Consider the following 21,989-nt stretch of genomic DNA (forward strand, 5'->3'; position numbering starts at 1 on the left):
ACTGGGGGCTCCCCTGGATAATGTAGGTTAGACTGCTGTCAAAATTGGGATTGGATCCTACAATAAGCTGAATTAAGGAAATTCACAAAAGGTAAATTTCTCATCTCTCCTCCTCAGGTGCTCCCTCAATTCTTTCTTTCTTTCTTTCTTTCTTTCTTTCTTTCTTTCTTTCTTTCTTTCTTTCTTTCTTTCTTTCTTTCTTTCTTTCTTTCTTTCTTTCTTTCTTTCTTTCTTTCTTTCTTTCTTTCTTTCTTTCTTTCTTTCTTTCTTTGCATTTATATACTGCTTAATATTTTAAAAATCTGTAAGCATTGTACAGACTAAAAAGCAAACAATGTATCATTATAAAACAAAAATACAACCTAAAACAAGCAACCTAAAAGCATATAAAAGTGAATAAAACAGAAATGTAAAAGATTCAGAGCCAGTCTTATGGGTTAGGGAAAGCCTGGGCAAAAAGGTATGTCTGAGACAACGGATGGTTGCTGCTTCACAAATGGCAGAGGGAAGGGCATTCAATAATACAGGGGCAACAGCACAAAGTGCATATTTTTGGGTCATTGCCTATTCTGTAGGATGCGGTGCAATGAATAGAATTTCTCCAGATGATGTAAATGCTCTTACAGGCCTATACGGGGGCAGGTGCTCTTTCCGGTAACCTGGTCCTCCCACATCATGCAGGAGGGACATCTGAACACCTGGAGATGGTTTTCAGGGGTCACAGGTGATTGCAGTGGGAAAGATGGAAAGGAAACTTTCCTTATGTTTATTTATTTTTAATCATTTATATACCTTAATATTAATAGCTTAATATTTTAAAATCTTAGGATCCAAGCTATTACTTTTAGAAATTGCTTCTAAATTTGTTGTCTTTTATGGCTTTTCTGTATGGCTTTATGGTTATGTTGTATACTGCTCTGTACATTTACTACAAGAATGGGATGCTAAAGATGATGATAAGAGCTTGTTCTCCTCATGCTTCTGAAACTTGTCCAGCTTACATAATCATTTATTTGTATGCTGCTTTTCCATGGTAAACCATGCTCAAAGCATCTCACAACATCAGAAAGTTTATATGAGATAATTCACTAACAATTATCATCAAAATTTAAATAGTCATATGAACAATAAATTAATGAAAGCATCTCATATTAATATACAATAAAAATTAAACAATCCACTGATAATTCATAATATTTGAAAATAAAAATAAAAGAACAAAATCCAAATAACAGCAGAACTAATGCATCTCTAAAACTAAGGTGACCCCAGTAACAATTCCTAAATAATATCCCACCCATGTGGTCTCTGGGTACCTTGAGCAGCAGAAGCAGCCTACATAGATACATAGGAACCTATGTTGTACTGCGTCAGACCATTAGTCCTTCTAGCTCAGCATTGTCTACACTGATTGGCAGCAGCTCTCCAGGGTTTCAGACAGGAGTCTCTCCCAGCTCTACCTGGAAATGCCAAGGATTGAATTTGGGGCCTTCTGCATACAATGCAGATGCCCTACCACTGAGCCCTGTAGCTGGAGTTAATCAGGGCTCTTTCCCTCCCAGCAGGTCAGGTGGAAATGGGCCAGATAGAGATCAGGGACCAGATCTTGCAGGACTGCCAGCAAGACTGGGATTGGGATGTCTATATTTTGTCTATGTACCTATCAAAAGCTTTGGAATGGAAACCAGGAGGAGCCCACCCTTGATGAGCCATGGTGACATGAGTATGATTGGTGTTGTTTGATTGGACTAGATGACTGGAGAGCCCTTTCATTTCTATGGAAACAAAACTATCATCCTAGGTCACATAAGTCTTAACATAGTTACATTCCAGGGCATGTCCCTGTGATGGTTTGTAAAGGAAATGTTCACCTTAATGCAAGAAATACTTGTAATTTTGTGATAATGATTTATTTTTATAAATGTGTCCCATGTGGTAAAATAATGGCATCAAAAAACTAAATAAAATACTGCACACTGAAATAAAGGATTCTTATGAAGAGCAATTTTCCAACAAGGCACTGCAAGTAGGTTCTTAAAGCAAAAGCATATGAAGCAATGGCAAGCTATACCTTTTGTTAAAGTCCTGCTCAGAGCTTGGAAAAGTTACTTTTTTGAACTACAACTCCCATCAGCCCCAGCCAGCATGGCCACTGGATTGCGCTGATGGGAGTTGTAGTTCAAAAAAGTAACTTTTCCAAGCTCTGGTCCTGCTTATCAAACATATTTGCTCATGCTTCTCTGGGCGTGGAATACAGCTCTTGAATGACTAACCATGCCTGTAGTGTGTTACTGCAGCTAACTTCTCTGAGCTCCCACATGAGTGGTCTATGAATGAGAAAGGAGCCATGATCTTGCATGAGTTCATTCGTCCACAAGTAGACCACCTGTATAATTTGTATTAAGTTCACTGACTGTAGGAATATCTGCAATCCAAACTATGTTTACTCAGTCAGAAGTATGTCCAACTCGCAATGAATTAAATGGGGCTTACTCCAAGGTAAATGGAGTTAGGACTGCCACCTAAAGTGGAACATCTGAGACCTGTTAATGCAGTCTGTGTGTAACAACAGTCATAGTAGTAATAGAAGCAGTAGCTGTCCTGCAAAAGAATGGGAGAGCCACTAAAATGCATTGGATTTTTTTCTATTATAAAAATGTCTGTTAGTATATATACATGAAAGCCATGAATTAAATAGAAAGATCTGAAATGAACTAGGACACTTGTGTCCCTTGGTTTAGTGAATTCAGGCATGCCCCCGAGTTCCAGTATTCACTCCTGAAGTTGTCCTGCCTTCAAAGGTTTCCCTTTTCATTTCAGTGTAGCAACCAGATTTTATTTATTTGGTTGTTTTAAACTTTCATATGCCACCTTTCAAGAAAAATATTTCCAGAGCAGCTTACAAGTTACAACATACAATGCAATACGAGGCAGTGATCAAACAGTACAACAGTGGAGTAGCAGCTAAAATTGATCTATAATAGGCTCTCCCTGAAACATTAAGTTGAAGTGCAGTTTTATAGACTTTTGTTTAAAAGTCATGCCACATTTAACATTATAGTACTTAACAATTCAAATATTTGCAAACGATTAAAAGTACATGCATGCGTGTGATTAGGCCACAGGGTTTACACATTATTTAATTTACATTTATTATTCCACTTCTGCATTTCAAACACAGAAGAGCCAAAGTTTTTTGTTTTGTTTTAAAATCCAGTTTGAGCCATACCTTTCTCCTTTAAATTGGATTGACAACTTAATAACTTATTTTCTGTCTTGCAGAATCTGTTTATGTCCAAGGCAAACTTAAACAGCTGTGTCAAGTTCCAGGCAGAAATGGGACGATCATGTGCCAGATGGGAAGGGCTTAGAAACCAGCAGGAAACTAATCCCTTTCAGGGCCACTTTAGGCAAATTTCGCACTAATCAGTAGGAGAGTGGAGGGTAATGACGGGGCAATAAACTATATTTTTCCTCCAAGGGGTAGGTGATGTTGCAGGAACTTTTAACCTATTTTTGCCAGTGTTTTGGGTTTCTGTCTGTATTCTAATGTATATTTAGCAGCATGCATCTACTGCCTACTTTTTAATTAATTCATTTTTAAGAAGCACAATTTAGTGGGAGGAAAATATTTCAACTGCCTCCATAATTTATAGCATGGGAAGGGAAATTCACCTGGACCACATTAGGATTTTCCTGGAAAATTAATAACACTGTTCCATATCCTTGACATATCTCTCTCAGCCTCCATGGTAAGTTAAAAACAGAACTATAAAGTGTAGAGAGACAAACAGAGAAAACGGGATTCACAGGGCTGTTTGGGCTTTTGATAGATTTTCCAGCCTTTAGCATATGGTGGTGCTAGTACTTTATTTTTCAGTCACCCAACCCTGATTCTTCATTTCACGGTTGTATCAGCCTCGTAGTTACTGCCAGCAAGAGGATCTCATCATAGCTGAAAATACAAGCAGACCTGTAGCAGAAACCACTCAATGGAAAAGGCATTTTAATATCTCATGCTTCAGCTTTTGTCTCAGAATGAGAAGATTGGCTGCAACTCAGATGATCCTGTCAAAGTAGGTTACCATCTTACTTAACTTGGATTTTTGTGGAATTTACATTTTTAAAAAGACAGCTATAACTTAAGTGTACACCTTGGAATTCTATGTGTGGTGGGTCACATAGTTATTCATTTTCTCATAGCAGAATGCATCTGGAGACAGTTTTTTCCCCAACAGTGGTTGAGGATGGTGTCACTAGCTGGAACCTGTGCCTGTTGTTGTTGAAAACTGACATCTGGAGCAATAATTATTGGCAATGTATGGGAAAAAAGAGTTTCCTTTTTCACAGAGCAGGAATAACAGTCTGTCTTCAGCACTCTGGGTGAAAAATATTTTTAAAGAACTCACTTGGTTGAAGTGTCATATTGTAAGGATACCTGTTGGAACCACATGGATTGTTCCTTTCAGTTATTTATGAATGAAGGCAGAAGCAAATATGCGGCTTTGAGCTTCAAAGACTGTGCAACTTTATGTGTGTGATATGTGGGTATAAAGATACCTTTAAGAACATCACCCTGTAGGCAGTTCTGCAACAAGATGATCTTTCAGCTGCAAAGTAAATTAATTTACTTTTCAGTTCAGTTGGCATTAAGTACTTTTTAGCAGAAGTTTTAGAATGAAAAATGTAGCACACAAGCTGACCACAGTCTAGCCAGACGGGACAATCCAAGCTTCTTTTACCTGCAAGCTCTAAATTCAGGTTGAGCATGATCAGTGTAACTTTGTGGGATTAGCTCTTAGTTGCTTAGCTGCCAAAATTCAAATGGCTGCAAGGGTGAGAGCTACAGGGTGTACAGGTCAAGTTGGGAGTGAAGTCACTTGTGCAACATCATTTGAAAAAACAATGTGTTTTCAGCTGTTTAGAGAGCATTTAAATGTTGGAGAGGATGTTTCCCTCTAATATATCTTAATCTATGAAAATAATACATCTAACATTGAAGAAAAATGGTTAAATGCAAAAGATAAAGTGTAGGCAACAGTATACCCATGAGGGTATGTAACAGTATAATATAACTGTTATATACCCGAGGGTATACACCCACTAATTAATTATAATTTAAGCATGGCTTACAACAGAGGGAAGAAATAACAAAAAAGGGTGTGGGGATTGCTTTTAAGATGCTTTTTGGAGGTAGGACTAATGTTGTAGTCCTGTGCACACTTACCTGGGAATAAGCCCACTGAATTCAGTAGGACTTCTGACTAGACGTGTGGCATAAATCAATCAAGAAAGAGAAGAAGTGATTCTAAGCAAAAGGGTTAGTACTGTCCTTTAAAATCCTACTTTACAGATTTGAGGGGAGAAATTTTTGACTCCATGCAGCACTTCATCCCTCCCCTATATCCTTTGAGCAGATGGTATCAGGGGGAGTTCTCTCGCTCTGAGTTAGCTTGGCCACCTGTATCCTCCTGCCAAGTGGTAAGGATGATTTTACCGTAATGTTTGGTAGAAGGTGTGGCAAAATGTATGCCTGTGGGACTCGGTATCTCCTTGGAGTGAAGAGAAAAATAATGGTCATATTGGGCAGAATGCTTCCCGAAAGATCTTAGATCACATTTTTGAGGCTGGCCATGTAACAGAATAATGACATTTTATTCCACTGTGGAGTAAAACTTTGCATTAACTTTTTATTTTATAAGCAGAGGAAGCAGGCCTTTATCAATGACATAGGAATTCTTATTTATCAGAATCGCAGTGTAATGCCCTATATATCCTCACTGCATAAGAAGCAGCCCTTACACCAGGGGAGGGGCAATGTCTACTTAGTCCAGTATTGTCTACTCTGGCAGAAGTCTTTCCCATCATCCAGTCCATTTAATGGAAGATGCCAGAAATTGAAACTGGGATCTTCTGTATGCAAAGCAGGTGGCCTGTCACTGAGCTATGGACCGTCCACCTAAGTGCCTTTTCCTTTGTATATTGCACAGCTAGATGGCTGCAATATGAGAACTTGGATGTGTTGCTTCAATATTTGGGATCCCTGCGGTCCAGACAGGCCCAGTGCATCTGCTGACATTGACTTTCCACTGAGCCACACACCTAACCAGGACTTATATGGAACTAGCACAGGCTTGTGCAGCTAAGATGGCTATTTTTTGGGTGGGTGGGTTTCCTTGCTTTGGTTGCGTGCTAGACCTGTCAAGGCTTCATTGCCCTGTTGCTGGCATTGCAATTCCAGTTCATTTGAGCCACTTGCATTTTGTTTTACTTGGCTGCAGCAATAAAATTAACCCCAATAGTGTTTTGCTATTATTCCATGGGGTGGTTACATCTCTGTTAGCTACTATGAAAGTGTTACCAACTTGCCACACAGGTTCATCTGTTCTTGCCAAAGAAACAAAAGAAGACAAATGCCTATCACAAATGGGAGTTCATTCTGCCACACTGCCAGGAAATATGAAAATACCACCTAACCAAGAATATTATATTATGTAACATAGGCTGCAATCCTATACACACTTATCTGGATGTAAGTCTCACTGAACACAGTGGGACTTACATCTGAATAGGCTTGTATAGGATTGTGCTGATACAAATCTACCAGTCCTATCTACCTGAAATGCATTCCATTTTAGTAGTCTCAAGTTGCTTATTTTCCTCTTGCAGATCTTCTGAACTGAATATTTATACAAATTATGTACATTAATTCATTTTAAGCCATCTCTTTGCATTTTGAAGCTTTTGAAAGAAGAATGGAGATGTTGCATCACTTCCCCCCAATGACCTGGAGATATAACTGAGCAGCTTGTCTGAGAGGCAAGCTACATGACCAGCAGAACTGCACAGAGCAGCTCCATCAAGATTGGCCTCCTTCAGATTGCAGGTGGTAGCTCGCCTGCTTAAATGCTTCCTGCATTCCATCCCCGTTTTGCATGAAGACAACTAGCTTGTGGGAGAAGACTGTAGCACCCTTTCTTCCTGATGCTAGTTTTCTATGTACAGGACATTTTTTTGGTATGATTGCTACTGGAAACGTACAATATCCCAGTACAGTCTGAAATGATATAGTCGCACAAGAAAGATACAACTGTGTGATTCTCATAATGATGTAACTTAGCTCTCTGTAAAGAGTTTAGAGATTGGCAGGTTTCCCTCACTCTGATTTAAAAACAGTTTAGGCATCTCGGTCAATGCATTTAAACTATCCAGGTCTGAATTGGTATTTTAGGTTTCTGAAACAGTATTGTGGACATCTAATTTGCACTGTGAACTGAGCCCTCTGATGACCTTCGACTCTGAATCCTCAGCACCCTCTCTACTTAATATGGCTTTGTATTATTTACTGAAAACAAGAGGCAGTGGCCAAAAAGACCCAGTCCATAACAGGGAGGCCGCATACTTCACAGAAGTTTTCTGCAGCCCAGGTACATGTGCTGAGTGTTCATGGGAGCTGATCCAGTCAGGTATCTGTTGAATATCTTAAATTGATCTGATATTTTTCCAGACACAGAAATCCAGATGAAAATCCAAGCTGGCATCTCTAAATCATTCTTTAAGTATCAAAACAACACTTTTCTATCTGTGTACCTTAAAGTGGGATCAGAGAACCTTTGGCCCTCCAGATACTGCTGAACTACAAGTTCCATTGTCCATACTTGCTGGGGCTGATAGGAGTTGTAGTTTAGCATATGGAGGGCTGGAGGTTCCCCACACCAGCCTTACAGCAAGATAAAGTAGGAAATTATATGCAGTTTATACAAACTTGCTATCTACTGCATTGATTTTGCATTCTCTGTGCATTAATTGTTTTGCTTCATTATTGCTGTCTGTGCCAGTATTTTATTAATTGGGAAAGTTTATTTAGGTTCTAATGGGATATCTCTCCCAAGGTCAGTAAATAAGGAACACAGTTAACAGCTGCTTTGGTACTGATGACATCATATTAAAGTGCTACAGTACTGATGACATCATACTAAAGCCCTACAGGTGCTAACATTTGTATATATATATTTGTCTTTGTTTTTTGTGGATTGTGTTTGGTGGGAGGTACTGCCTGTGGTTCTGCTGCTCTGAAAGACCTGTAGGGAATGAAAATCACTGTGGTTTCACTGACTAGCAAAGACAGCTCCAGTGTAACACACTTATTACATCTGAAGCTGGTTTTTTTTCATGTGCAATGCTGATATACATATAAAGCCTGTCTGAAAGATGTGCATCTATGAACATGTTGCAACATGTGGAAAGACAGCAAGCCACTGAAAAAGGAGCTGCAGCTGCTGGGAGCATGCATTTCTGATGCTTTTTAAGGTACTGAGCATTGTGCATAAAAGAACAAAAACAAATGGTGACCTCAAATCACATTCTTAGAGGGCTAAGTAAATTTTTAAGAAATCTTTAAGGTGTCATTTACATAATGGCAGACGTGGTATTTGGTTCTAAAGTTCAGCTACCGAAGTGCCAACTGTATTATTAACCAGTTAACCATATTGTTAGGCAGTATAAGTAATTAAAGTGCGGTATACATAATAACAGGTGTACTAGATGTACAGCTTTCCTACCAACATGAGATGAAAATAAGGAGGAAAAAGGCAGTCCAGGGGCTTTAGAGTTTGTTGTATGACAAGGACATGTCTGTTTCAGAATAGATGAACAAGTGGTGCAACTATAACTAAAGTTAGGAGAAGGCATGGAAAGTTAATCTCTGGTAAATGACTATTGCAGTTGTTTGGGTGGCTAGACTATAGCTGAACCAGGAGGGAGGGATGCTGCAGACCTGCTGCAGGATCTGAATGGCTCCTTAACTTTGTTTCTTGCTCCTTAGTATAAGTGCCATCACTGAGCTGAGGGAATCAATGTTTTGTCACTGTAGATATATGAGAATGTTAAAAGCATGAAAGAGGCTCAGCTGAATCCTGGTGATTGGTCCTTTGCTGATGTGCTGCTTCTGTAGCTTCTGAACTTCTGAGAAGTCCACAACACTGCCGCCATTGCCAATTCTCCTAATTGTTGCTACAGACATTTTGGTGCATTCTCTCTTGCTGCTGCTGCTCTTATTGGAAACAGCTCTGATTTAGTTCCACAGAAACACAGAGTAGTTATCATGGCATTACACCCCAAAAGAAGTGCATTTTTTCAACTATCATACTCCCCAATATCAGCTGTATTCTTAAGAGAGGTAAATGATTTGAAGAGGGGCTGGTCCTGAGTGTGTGTACATCCTTGGCAAAGAATATGTTCTTTGTGGTGGCAGTATAACACTGTAGGATAAATTGCAAACTTGGGGGTCTCCATGCTTGCAGTCTTGATTGTAGAGAACATGAGCAATGACTATCAGAAATAACAATTCTTTGTTTTCCTACATAAAAAAGACATGGTAAGCTTGTTAAGATTTTAATTGAAAAGCTATATAAAAGAGATGCAAGGATGACAGATTCATTTGTGGAGGAAGTGTATGATGAAGTACCACAAATTTTAGAATGAGAGATGGAAGCTGCTCTTAAAATACTTGGAAGAAACAAATCACCAGGAACAGATGGCATACCAATAGAGTTGCTACAAGGTACTGAGACCGAATCTGTCCAAATTTTGACCATAATTTATCAACAAATATGGAAAAGAAAACAATGGCCCACAGACTGGAAGCTTTCAATATACATCACGATTCCAAACAAAGGGAATCGTAGGGAATGCAGTAATTACCGAACTATTGCCTAATATCCCATGCAAGTAAAGTAATGCTCAGGATTCTACAACAGAGGCTCTTACCATATATGGAGCGAGAAATGCCAGCTGTCCAAGCTGAATTTAGAAAGGGAAGAGGTACCAGAGATCATATCGGAAACATACGTTGGATAATGGAACGGACCAAGGAATTTTGAAAGGAAATCACCCTGTGCTTTATAGATTACAGCAAAGCCTTTAGTTGTGTAGATCACAAAAAACTATGGAATGCTTTAAAAGAAATGGGGGTGCCACAGCATCTGATGGGCAACCTATGCTTTGGACAAGAGGCTACTGTACAGACAGAATATGGAGAAACTGATTGGAAAGGGTGTGAGACAGGGGTGTATTTTATCACCCTGTATGTTTAATCTATATGCAGAACACATCATATGGAAAGCGGGATGGGACCAAGATGAAAGAGGTATGAAAATTGGAGGGAGAAATATCAATAATTTAAGATATGCAGACAATACCATACTACTAGCAGAAACCAGTAATGATTTGAAACGAATGCTGATGAAAGTTAAAGAGGAAAGCACAAAAGCAGGACTACAGCTGAACGTAAATAAGACTAAAGTATGACAACAGATTTATGTAACTTTAAAGTCGACAACGAGGACATTGAACTCGTCAAGGATTATCTATGTCTTGGCACAGTCATTAACCAAAATGGAGACAATACTCAAGAAATCAGAAAGCTAGAACTGGGGAGGGCAGCTGTGAGAGAAGTAGAAAAGATCCTCAAATGCAAAGATGTATCACTGAACACTAAAGTCAGGATCATTCAGACAATGGTATTCCCGATCTCTATGTACGGATGTGAAAGTTGGACAGTGAAAAAAGCGGATAAGAGAAAAATAAACTCATTTGAAATGTGGTGTTGGAGGAGAGCTTTGTGGATACCATGGACCCCACGAAAAACACAAATAATTGTGTGTTAGACCATATAAACCAGAATTATCACTAGAAGCTAAAATGATGAAACTGACATTATCATACTTTGGACACATAATGAGAAGACATGATTCACTAGAAAAGACAATAATGCTGGAACAAAACAGCAGGGGAGTAGAAAAAGGGGAGGGCAAAACAAGAGATGGATTTATTCCATAAAGGAAGCCACAGACCTGAACTTAGAAGATCTGAACAGGGTGGTTTATAACATGCTGTTGGAAGTCGCTGATTCATAGGGTCGCCATAAGTCGTAATCGACTTGAAGGCACATAACAACAACAAAGGTTTTAATGTGCCACTCATAAAAAAGAAGCTCCCAAAAAGTCTTGTTGCCAGGACAGATGCTGCAGAAAAGCTGTTTGCAAATTTCTACCTTCAAGGAACACTTTGTGCAACAATGCAACTCAGGTCCTAGATACTTGATGGAGCATCTTCTCCTTTATAGACCTTTCCATGCATCTTAGATCTATTGGGGAAGCACCAGTGGAGGCTGGCTCATTTGTGCTACTGGGGCACAGCCCTCCCAACGAAGATGTCAAACAGTTTTTAAACCCTTCTCCCCCCCAAAAAAATCTCAAAGCCACATACTCTTTATTCCACACACATTTTATACTTCTATGTTTATACTTCTGAAAGAGGATGATCAGGGGACTGGAAACAAAGCCCTATGAGGAGAGACTGAAAGAACTGGGCATGTTTAGCCTTGAGAAGAGAAGATTGAGGGAAGATTTAATAGCACTCTTCAAGTACTTGAAAAGTTGCCACACAGAGGAGGGCCAAGATCTCTTCTCAATCATCTCAGAGTGCAGGACACAGAATAATGGGCTCAAGTTGCAGGAAATCAGATTTCAGCTGAACATCAGGAGAAACGTCCTAACTGTTAGAGCGGTACAACAATGGAACCAATTACCTAGGGAGGTGGTGGGCTCTCCAGTACTGGAGGCATTCAAGAGGCAACTGGACAGCCACCTGTGGGGTATGTTTTAATTTGGATTCCTGCATTGAGCAGTGCGTTGGACTTGTGGCTTTATAGGCCCCTTCCAACTCTATGAATCTATTTGAACTCAGAGAAGCTATGTCAACCTACTGTTCTCTGGCCATTCACCTTTTCTCTGGCCAATCAGCTCTCTGCACCACTCAGCCAATCTTTATGCACAAGTGTAGTTATGGCAAAGAGGTCCCTCCCCTTGGTCTGCCTGCTTCTACTCCATCTGTTCTTATGAGGCGTCTCTAACACAGCCACTATAGCAAATTAGGGATGAGTCTAGGCTAGTTCAAGAACAGCCCACTTGGTAGTCTTAGCTTGTATCAAAATCATACATTGGTTCTGAGCATGCTCGGATATATATAGACTACATCAGTGAAAAGAGTAATGCTAAACTACCCTAAAAGCATGTTTGATTTCTTCATAGGCCGGATTGGGCCCTATTTATTGTAGGGAGCTGGGAAGGGAGAGGAGATTCTTGGTGGCAAACTGCCCCTAAAAATGTTTGGCTGGCATCATTGGCGGTGGGGGGAGATCTGGTTTCTTCATGGGCCAAACTGGTTGACTTATTGACAGGGTGAGGGGAAGAGTAGGGTTTTGGTGGCAAAATGCCCCAAGAATGGACTGGGCTGGGCTGGACTTTTTGTTTATTCTGATAAGTTGACATGGGCTTATGCAAGATAATTAACCCCCATTGGAAAAAGAGCAAGAAGTTACTATAATTATTTAATTTTTTTTTAAAAAAAGCTTAGGAGTACTTTGAAGAAGACCAGATTTATTTTCTTTCTGAACCCTGGACGTGTCTTTCATGATGGCAGAAGTGAGCAGAAGAGTAGTTGATAACCTGGCTTTGGTAGTCCAATTAGCAGGGCATGTGTGGGGTTGTTGCAGACTTCCTGCCCCAATTTCTCTTTGAGTGGAGAGGTGGAACCTGTGTCAATGCGGCTGATCAAAAGAAGAAGGAATTTTGAGTTAAGCAACACCATGTTTTTATAAAAACTGAGACTTAAATACACTTTGTGTGAATGTCTGAGTCGCCGCGCCAGTGCAATACTGGATGAACTTTTGGAATGTCCTGCTACATTATTTAGAACTGATCATATGGTGTAAAAGACTCATTTTTCTAACATTTTGGCTTCTTTTTCCCCCTGCCTGCCATAGCTTTTTCTCTGAGCAATAAGAGCTTACAGTTTACAGGTTTGGTTTTATTTTTTAAAAAAGAAACTCTGGCGATCTTTAAGCAATAACTGTTATCCATGATACTTAAACACATTGCTCCAGGTCAGGGAATGTTTTTCTGAACCAGGGAATAAGCCAGGCATAGTTTAAATAAAGCATAATAATCCTGAACATAATATTTGTTGTTTTCTCCAAAGAAGTGACACATACTCTGTCATATGTAATGGTTAACTATACCAAGGAGGAGGTATGATGGGCAGAGCAATTCAACTTAGGGGAAGCTGCTGTTAGTGGTGCCAGCACAAGAGGAGCTGGTGTAAAGTTCTGCTGCATCCAATTACTATTCAGGAGCCTCTGGGATGGCTGAATGCCAGCTCAGCTTGGGAGCACAGGGACCAGAAAGTAAAAGCATGTTCTCCCAGGTCCCCCTACTGGGGAGTAAACCCTCTTTGTTGACTTCTAATGTATTAATTTTCTTATACTGACCTTTTTCCTGGCATAACTTTTGCCTGAATTGGGACCTGCAGGAGTACTCTGAACACAGGCAGGATGTGGCCAAAGTCCCCTCACCTTGGCCCCTCCCCAGACACCCCCAAATGCTCCTTTTTGGGGACTTATGCCAGTCTCAGCTGGGTTGGCTGAGCCCCAGCTGAGCAGGGCTGAAGGACTTACCTGGCGTAGCCTTGCTGAGTTGGGACCCAGCTGGCCCAGCTGGAGATCCCCTGCATCCAACTCCCCTCAGCCTGGTGTAAATGTGAGCTGGATTGCACTCTAAATGTCAGCTATTTCTTTGCAAAGGAAGAGGATAAGGAAAGAATCAATAGGTGGAGGCCACAAACTTTTCTCCTATTAGAGCAGCAACTGTGGTAGCAGGAATCCTTTCTGAACCAAAAAGGCACTTAATAGTTTAGTTAGGTACTATATACAAAACTGGAATGCCTAAGTATCCACAGCAGGTTTGCAAGGGAGCAGGATGGGGAGCAACCCAAAACTTGGGCACTCCCACATGACTTCATTGGCCACACCCACATATCAGTCCTACCAGATCTAGTGGGCACCAGCCACCACTGGGAGGCACTCTTAACTGTGCCACAGGCAACTGAAATCCAATATGTGACAATATAAGAGAAGACCTTCCTGATACTGGCACTCCACTTTCCTCCCTTTTCAAAGATGGTTGACGCCAACTCTTCTGAATTTTCAGACTTAGTGGCCCAGGCTTTGATTGTTGCTTTGCTATTTATTTTGTTGGTTGTGCATCTTTTTTTCATCCATTCCTGTTTTAATGTGTATTAGAGCTTTGGACTGCGAAAAAGACAAATAATTGGGTTTTAAAACATATAAACCAGAACTATCACTAGAAGCTAAAATGATGAAATTGAGGTTATCATACTTTGGAGACATAATGAGAAGACATGATTCACTAGAAAAGACAATAATGCTGGGAAAAACAAAAGGGAGTAGAAAAAGAGGAAGGCCAAACAAGAGATGGATTGACTCCATAAAGGAAGCCACAGACTTGAACTTACGAGATTTGAACAGGGTGATTTATAACAGATGCTATTGGAGGTCGCTTATTCATAGGGTCACCATAAGTAGTAATCGACTTGAAGGCATATAACAACAACAAATGTATATGATTTTAATGTAACCTGCTCTGGGATTGCTTCACCAATGAAGAGTGGGTAAGAAATATTTTAAATAAATAAAATAGACATCTCCCATTACAGAGCATTCTTTGTATGTGCAGTTTGTGTGCACACTCCCCAGGTCTCTTAGGTCTTACAGTTGCCTTAAGGGACTTAACAATTTTCCTGTCTGTTTTAGCAATTGTAATGCACTGTCCTGGATGCTGTATACTTTTTAATTGTATTTTTATTGTTTCTTTTATTTCTTAGAATTCCATAGAATTCAAATTGTAATATAATACATAAGGAAAAAAGAACCAATAAATGTACAATTAAAATTAATATAAATATTTAGTGTGATGAATGTGCCATCTCCTGTCTTCATCCACAGATACACCACAGACTACCTGAATGAAACTCATAGACCACTGAATTTAGCATTCTTTCTTCAGAACAGGGATTTCAGATAGAAGTTACAGTATCTAGATAGTCGAACTAAACAACATGAGAGTTTTATTCAGTGAGAAGAGCACATGACAGTAAGTCATGATTCCCAGGCACTGTCTTGCTTAACCCCACTTGAATGGTTCATGGGCTACTGTGCCATACCTCAATTTCCCCAGGTTTCCTGTTTTAATATATGTATGCTTAACACCAGGGCCGGCACCAGGCATGACCGGGCTCTTGGGAACCAGCCTAACCCGGCGCGCAGCTCCTGCCTGTTCCACCTACCTCTCTTCTGTCTTTGCTGCTGTGCGCGCAGGGCTGCCATCAACCAAGATGGAGGCGGAGGCTTCTCTAAGGGGCTGATGCCCCCAAAGCCATCTTGGTTGATGCATGCACATGCCTGCCATCAACCAAGATGGCAGTAGGGGCATCAGCCCCTTAAAGAAGCCTCCACCGCTATCTTGGTTGATGGCAGCCCTGTGCGCACACCGTGCACAGCAACAAAAACAGGAGAGAGGTAGGTGGAGCGAGCAAATGGGCGGACGGCCTAGAAGCTCCCTCCCTGTGATCTGTGGCATTGCCGAAGGGGAGTGCTACTCTACCATCCTAATGAAGAGACCTTCAGGGGCCCCTCTGGGCCACAAGGACCCTTGGCCAGGGCCTGCCCTGGCCACCCTTTGGTGTCGGCCCTGCTTAACACAATATTTCCTGTGTGAGTGTTATTATTAGCCATGGAACCTGACACCTAATTAATTGATACCAATTCAGCATGTACAAAGTGAAATGAATTCAGAGACCTAGAAACCGCAGGTAAGTGTTAATTTTACCCTGTTCTCATTCAGCGATATAAAATCCTGCTGTAGCTTATTAGCACATGATTATTTGTTCATTCATCAAGGAAGCAAGCTTCTGCCTGTTCTGCCATCTCTGACACCTAGTCTGTTAGGCTTAGGGTTCCATATTGCCTGGTTAGCTGGGTTTTACCCAGATTCTTTGCATGCCACCCGGCGAGCCCCTTAGGTGGCCTGGATTCTCACCTTTAATTAAAAAAAGAAATTAAGTTTCTAGGTGGTCCGGTTCTCGAGATATACATAAAAACATCAGCCGCCCCCCCAACTGTTAAATCTTTCTTTAAACAGTAGCACTTCATAGCTTTAACCCCGCTCGTTCAGGATTGCAGCCAATCAGTGAAGCCAGGATTGTTTCAGTTTCATTGACCTGAGGCAGTGTCTAGAAAACAAAATGGTGGTCCCCCCCCCCATTTATCTGAAAATCTCATAAATTGGGTAAGTATATACATTTCAGTTTCTTTTCCTCTTGTGTGCAGGAGTCAGATCTTGGGCAGTGTTTTGAAAACCTTCCCAATACTTGCTTTTTGTAAAAGCAATGTTAATCCCATATGTTGCTTATCACTTGAGGTTGCATTTCTGTCCCTGTTTGAGTAAGCCCCACTGAATACACTGGGACTTGCTTCTGAATAAATAAACCTAGGATTGCACTATAAATATCTTTACAGTTTGTGTAAATAATAAATATATTTGATAGTCATGCTTATATAAATATTTCTTCATTTATCATATTTTTGGTTTTTGGTTAGGAATCCTGACTGGTTGTGAGATGCTTAGTTTTCTGCCTTACTCATAGGAATCTTGTTGTGGTTGGTATGGTGTTGCATTTAAGAAATCATGGTACAAAATGCCCTGAATCAGTATAAGGCAGATTCCTTGGTTCCTAAAAGTGGGAAGAGACTCAAGGGCCACAGTGACTCCAACATTTTATTTTTTATTTACAACATTTATATACCGCTTTATTGTAAAAAATGTCAAAGCGGTTTACAGAAAGAATTAAAACAATAAAATTATTGGCAAAAGCTTTAAGGACAGATACTTAAAAACATTCAAAATAATAAAACGAACAATGAGTTAAAAACAGATTTAAAAACACAATAGCTTGGAGAGGCTTGCCTCCAGAAAACTGATTTTAGCAGGTGCTGAAAAGAGGCGTCTGCCTAATGTCAATAGGCAAGGAGTTCCAAAGTGTAGGTGCTGCCACTTAACAGGACTGATTTCTTACAAGAGCAGAACAAGTACTATGTGGCACCCATAACATGGAAAGCACAGCTTGAACTTGGCCTGGTAGCAAATCAGCAACCAATGCAGATTTCAGAGCAGAGGTATTATGTGCTGATAGGATCTCACTCATGTCAGCAATTGTGCTGCAGCATTCTGCATTAACTGCAGTCCCCAGGTCAGGTTGTGCTGCATTGGGATTTCTGTGACCATGGCTGACTGGCTGCTAGGATTTTTTTAGTTTGGGTTTTTGGTTATGAATCCTGACTGGTTGTGGGATGCTGAGTTTTCTGCCTTACTCATAGGAATCTTGTTGTGGTTGGTATGGTATTACATTTAGGAAAGTGTTACTGCCTTTTGTGTTGTTTTTTTCCTATTTGAATTTCACTTATCTTTAATCTCACTCCGTTACAGCCATAGAAGCAACAGCAGCATATGCAAGATAATTAACTCCCATTAGTGATAAGAGCAAGAATTTATAATTATTATTTCAATTAAAACAAGAGGCTTATCAATACTTTGAAGAGGACCAGATATTTATTTTCTTTCTGAGCCCAGGACTGGGTCTTTCATGATGCCCAGTGGGGGGGGGGAGCAGGAGAGTAGTCGATAAGACAGACATCCTGGCATTGGTAATCTAATTAGCAAGGTATGTGTGGGGTTGTTGCACACTTCCAGGCCCAGTTTCATTTTGAGTATGGAGGTGGAACCTGTGTAGATGTGGTTGATCAAAGGGAGAAGAAATTTTGAGTTAAGCAAAGCTCTGCTTTTATAAAACCCAAGAAACATACAGATACTTTGAATGTCTGAGTGCCTGCACCAGTGGAATACTGGAGGTTGTAAAACTTGCTGCAACAGTATTTAGAACTGAGCATGTGGTGTGAAAGACTCCTTTTCCTAACATTTGGCTTCTTGTTTTTCTCCACCCACCACATCTTTGAAATATATCGTATATGGTTAACCGTACTGCTGCCCTGACTTACTTTATGTTTGTTGCTATTTTGTGTTTTTATTATGTTTTTATATTGATTGTGTATTTTTATTGTTTTTATTATATTTGTAAGCTGTGCTGAGCTCTGTTTTTAACAGCAGAAGGGGAGGATATAAATCCTCTTAATCAATCAATAAATACTCCATAGTGTTGGAAACTAGAGTCTAGGCATTTAAGGCTGAAAATGTTGCTTTTAAAAAAAAGATTTCTCACATCTTTCCCCAGTTTTTGGTGGTAATTCCTAGGCACAAAAACCAAACAACTGGACAATCCAAATATTAATATGCAAATATTTGCATAATATGCAAATAATTTACATAATATGCAAATAATTTACATAATATGCAAATTAGCCTGCCCGGATTTGTGGAACTGGAATATGGCAACCCTAGTTAGGCTTTCTTTTTAAATCCATTCTAAATGGATAAATAAATTTAAATTGTTAGAATATCTGGCATACAATTATATACAAGTAAAGCTATGTGTACAGATGCAGGCCACAAGTTATTAAATTAGCCTTTTCATTATTATTTTTGTAGTCTGCCACTCTTTGTATGTCAGCCTGTTTTCAGAAGCCTGAAAGACAGCTCTGAAGATTTTTTCAAATGATTTTTATTTATTTGCTTTGGGCAGTTTGCAAGATAAAATAAATAAAAAATATTCAATAATACAGTCTAATTAAGGCAACATCCAATAAAATCATGAACAAATTCAAGAAAAAAAACATAGCAGAAAATAAAAACCAGCAAAACTTGCCCAATTGAGTATACAAATAATGCTACGATCCAATCCCATAATTAGGTGGAAATACTAATTGACTCTCACCTTTGATCGCTCCCCCTCTCCTCCCAAATGTGATGTGTCAAATTTCCTCCCTACTCCATAAAGCTGAGCCTGAACAAGGAAGGATATTATCTAAGGGAAGCTGGGTCATTCAAGAATCCTGTTCAAATAACACAGGTGAAAAAGGTCTGAAGATTTCACCTGGCAGTGAAAACATGTTGGTGAATTGCAGCCATACAATAGGCTGAATAACAGATCAGCACAGCAGACATTCCAGGGTTGTTCAAAAGAAGATGATAGTTTTCCAAAGACTACATCCTCTTGGTATAGGTGGGCAGATATACCATCATCAATTGTTGCCTTGGTCTGTACCAAAAGATTTAAGGTTGGTGTTCTAGCATTAGTCTTCTTTTTAATTAGACAATCAGATCCAACTAGCAGACTCAGGAAGATCAGCAAGAGTACAGGTTTCACTAAAGAAGATATTAGGGCTCCCTACCTGCTCAAGAAACAAGTTGTCTCGGTTACGGGTGTCTGGCAATGCCTGCTCTCAGCAGCCGTGAGCCTGCCTGGCATGCTAGGGGTGGAATTATGTCCATAGTAAATAGTTTTGTCAATTCATAAAAATGATTTCTTTAACTGTTAACTGCGTAACTTAACTGTCTTATTAATTACCCCCTTAAAAATGCAGGAAAATACAGCCACCACTTGCATATGACGTAGGCAACAGTTCTGAAGTTGGTCGCATGTGTTAGGTATTTCAGTAGAACTAAAGCTGAGGTAGGAAACCTTTTTCAGACCAAGGGCCACATTATATTCCAAGCAAACTTCCGGAGGACACATGCTAGTGGTGGCCAGGCCCAGAGGGAAAAGTAGGGAGAGCTACACATGTCCATATAACCTTTGTACTGTAGGCCTGTTTGACACACACTCGCAAACCCTTCTCTATCCTCCATCCAGGCAAGCAAGAGGCACTCTTAAAGTTTAAGAACAGGGTCCAGCCAGGCAACACTCAAGGAAGGTGTGAAGCAGGACCAGTGAGGGGTGAGAACTGGGGAGAGGGGATGTGGCTGGTGAGGGGTGTGGTCTGGGGAGAGTTGTGATGGCCAGATAGAGAGGCCATAGGTTCCTTAACACTGAACTAAAGGATGTGTAACTGGAATAACCTTTTTGATTATTAAATAGTTTCCTGAGTCAAAACTACCAGCACTGAAGGTTCAGTCTCAGCAACAAATTAAACATGTACACTTTAATTCTATAGTTACTATCATTGAGTGACTTAACCTTACGGCAAAGAAGAGGTATTTAAGGGAAAGGACACAGAAAACTTAATTATAACATAAATCATATATAAAAACTTTTATTACTTGGCAAATAATATGCCATTTTATGTCGTATATATATTTTCTTATTCTGGAAGGATATGGAAGCTCGGTTTTCTTAATAAGGGCATATCTCAAAGATGCTCAAGCCAACAATGAGCAAATAATTCTTGGCAAATATATTTTTGGGTGGTGTATACAATAGATGAACCCAAATCTTTGGGACATTGAGATTCAGTATGTTTCCTCCAGAAGGAGACATCTGTAATTTAAAATTTGGAAAGTTCAGACCCACTTGGAATATATATCTTCTTTAGCTGAGTCAATCTAGAGGTAGGAAAGAGTTCAAGAGCTTCTTCAAATGTAATTACAGAGTATAAAAACACTGACTTCATCTGCAAACTATAAATGGAGAAATTTGGGACATTTTAATGATTTTTTTTATCCCACCAGATATATCAAGAACTACTATTATAGACTACTATTGTATTGCCGCTCTGGGCTCCTGCTGGGAGGAAGGGCAGGATAAATTAAATAATAATTAAATGAAAATAAATAAATAATAGACAACTTACTCATAGGAAGATTCAGTGTAGAATCTTTGAAGAAAGAGAATTGTCAGGTGAGGTTTGGGGAGTAAGACACAAGGAAGATAAGGATGAAAATGACCATAACTCAGTGGCAAAGCATGTGATCTGCATATAATTGACCACTGATTTGTCTCTTAAAAGTCTTTTTTAGGGAATGTGAGATCTAGGAAATCTATTTTCTCATCCCACTCCCAGTATAGAGCTCTAAATGAATTATTGGTTTGGCTCTGAATATGGCATCTACTAGTGTCTTAAAACTATCAGTTTCTTAACAAACTACCAGTTTCTTAACACCAGTGCAGGTACCAGTGCAGCTGGTTCAAGTATAGCCTAATTTCTCTTTTGGATAATATACCTTTCAAGTTAAGTTCGATCTTAACATTATACTAGAATATTTGCCAATTGAAATGAATGCATTGTGGGGAAGGGCAAGAAATTCAATTCAGTTCTCCTTTCAAGCTGAATCCATCAAATTTGCACTTTCTGAAACAAGATGAGAACCGAAACACAACCATTCCTTGAAATTCACACTTATTTGAACTTTGCAATGCAGTTCACCAACCAAACAATGTTTACAAAAATGTGTATGTTAGGGGAAAGTGTGCGTAAAAATGAATATATGAGTGAAAATAGCATACAAAAATGCATTATATTAGGATAAATTGCTTGCAAAAATATGTACATTAGTCAAAACTGCATACAAAAGTGTGTTAGGGAAAATGCACACTAAAATGCTGAAGAATTTTCATGAGGATTTTTTTAAAAAAATTGCAGATTGCTACAGAAATGTGGAGAACTGAATTTAAGATTAGAAAAATGCAAAACTGAGAGAACTGAAAATGAGAGATCATTTCATCCCTAATGCATTGTGAAATGAATGCGTAATGAAGACGCTGTGATTTAAAGTGACTTTTCACCTTCCCATCCCTTTCCAGAAGGAGCGACAAGTTATTCCAAAACATTGTTTTGACATTCTTTGCAGATGTGCAGTTTTTGTGCCTACAAAGCATATCACAGAATTATTTGTGAGTAAGCACCCTGGTTTGCCTTCTAAAATGGCAGGATAGTTGGCTTATTCAGGGGACTCAGGAGTAAATCTGCTAGTGAGTGAAGGGCTTTAGCCAGCCACTTGAAAAGCTCCTTTTCAATCAGCAGATCTGCTGCAGCCCTTCATCAGGAACACATCTACATATTACCCAAAACACCACTTGGAAAGACCCCTTTAATAAGATAGTGAGTTTCCCACAGTGAAACCCAGTGTTGGAACATTAATCAGTGAGCCTGCCTTGGATATTGTGTGAACTGAACCTGATGC

At 39.7% G+C, this 21,989-nt stretch overlaps 1 protein-coding gene across 2 annotated transcripts in view; it reads left to right on the forward strand.

Annotated features, from left to right (window-relative positions):
• Window positions 1-3,343: 3,343 nt before the first annotated feature.
• Window positions 3,344-21,989, forward strand: part of ESR1 (estrogen receptor 1) — a 383,776-nt gene continuing 365,130 nt past the window's right edge. The window contains exons 1-2 of one of the 2 annotated variants that reach the window (XM_061624146.1): window positions 3,344-3,483; window positions 3,919-4,076. The gene's annotated coding sequence lies outside the window, so the exon portion shown is untranslated. The other variant, XM_061624145.1, reaches the window with a different exon arrangement.

Source organism: Rhineura floridana, chromosome 4, assembly GCF_030035675.1.
Source record: "Rhineura floridana isolate rRhiFlo1 chromosome 4, rRhiFlo1.hap2, whole genome shotgun sequence".
Classification (NCBI taxonomy): Eukaryota; Metazoa; Chordata; class Lepidosauria; order Squamata; family Rhineuridae; genus Rhineura; species Rhineura floridana.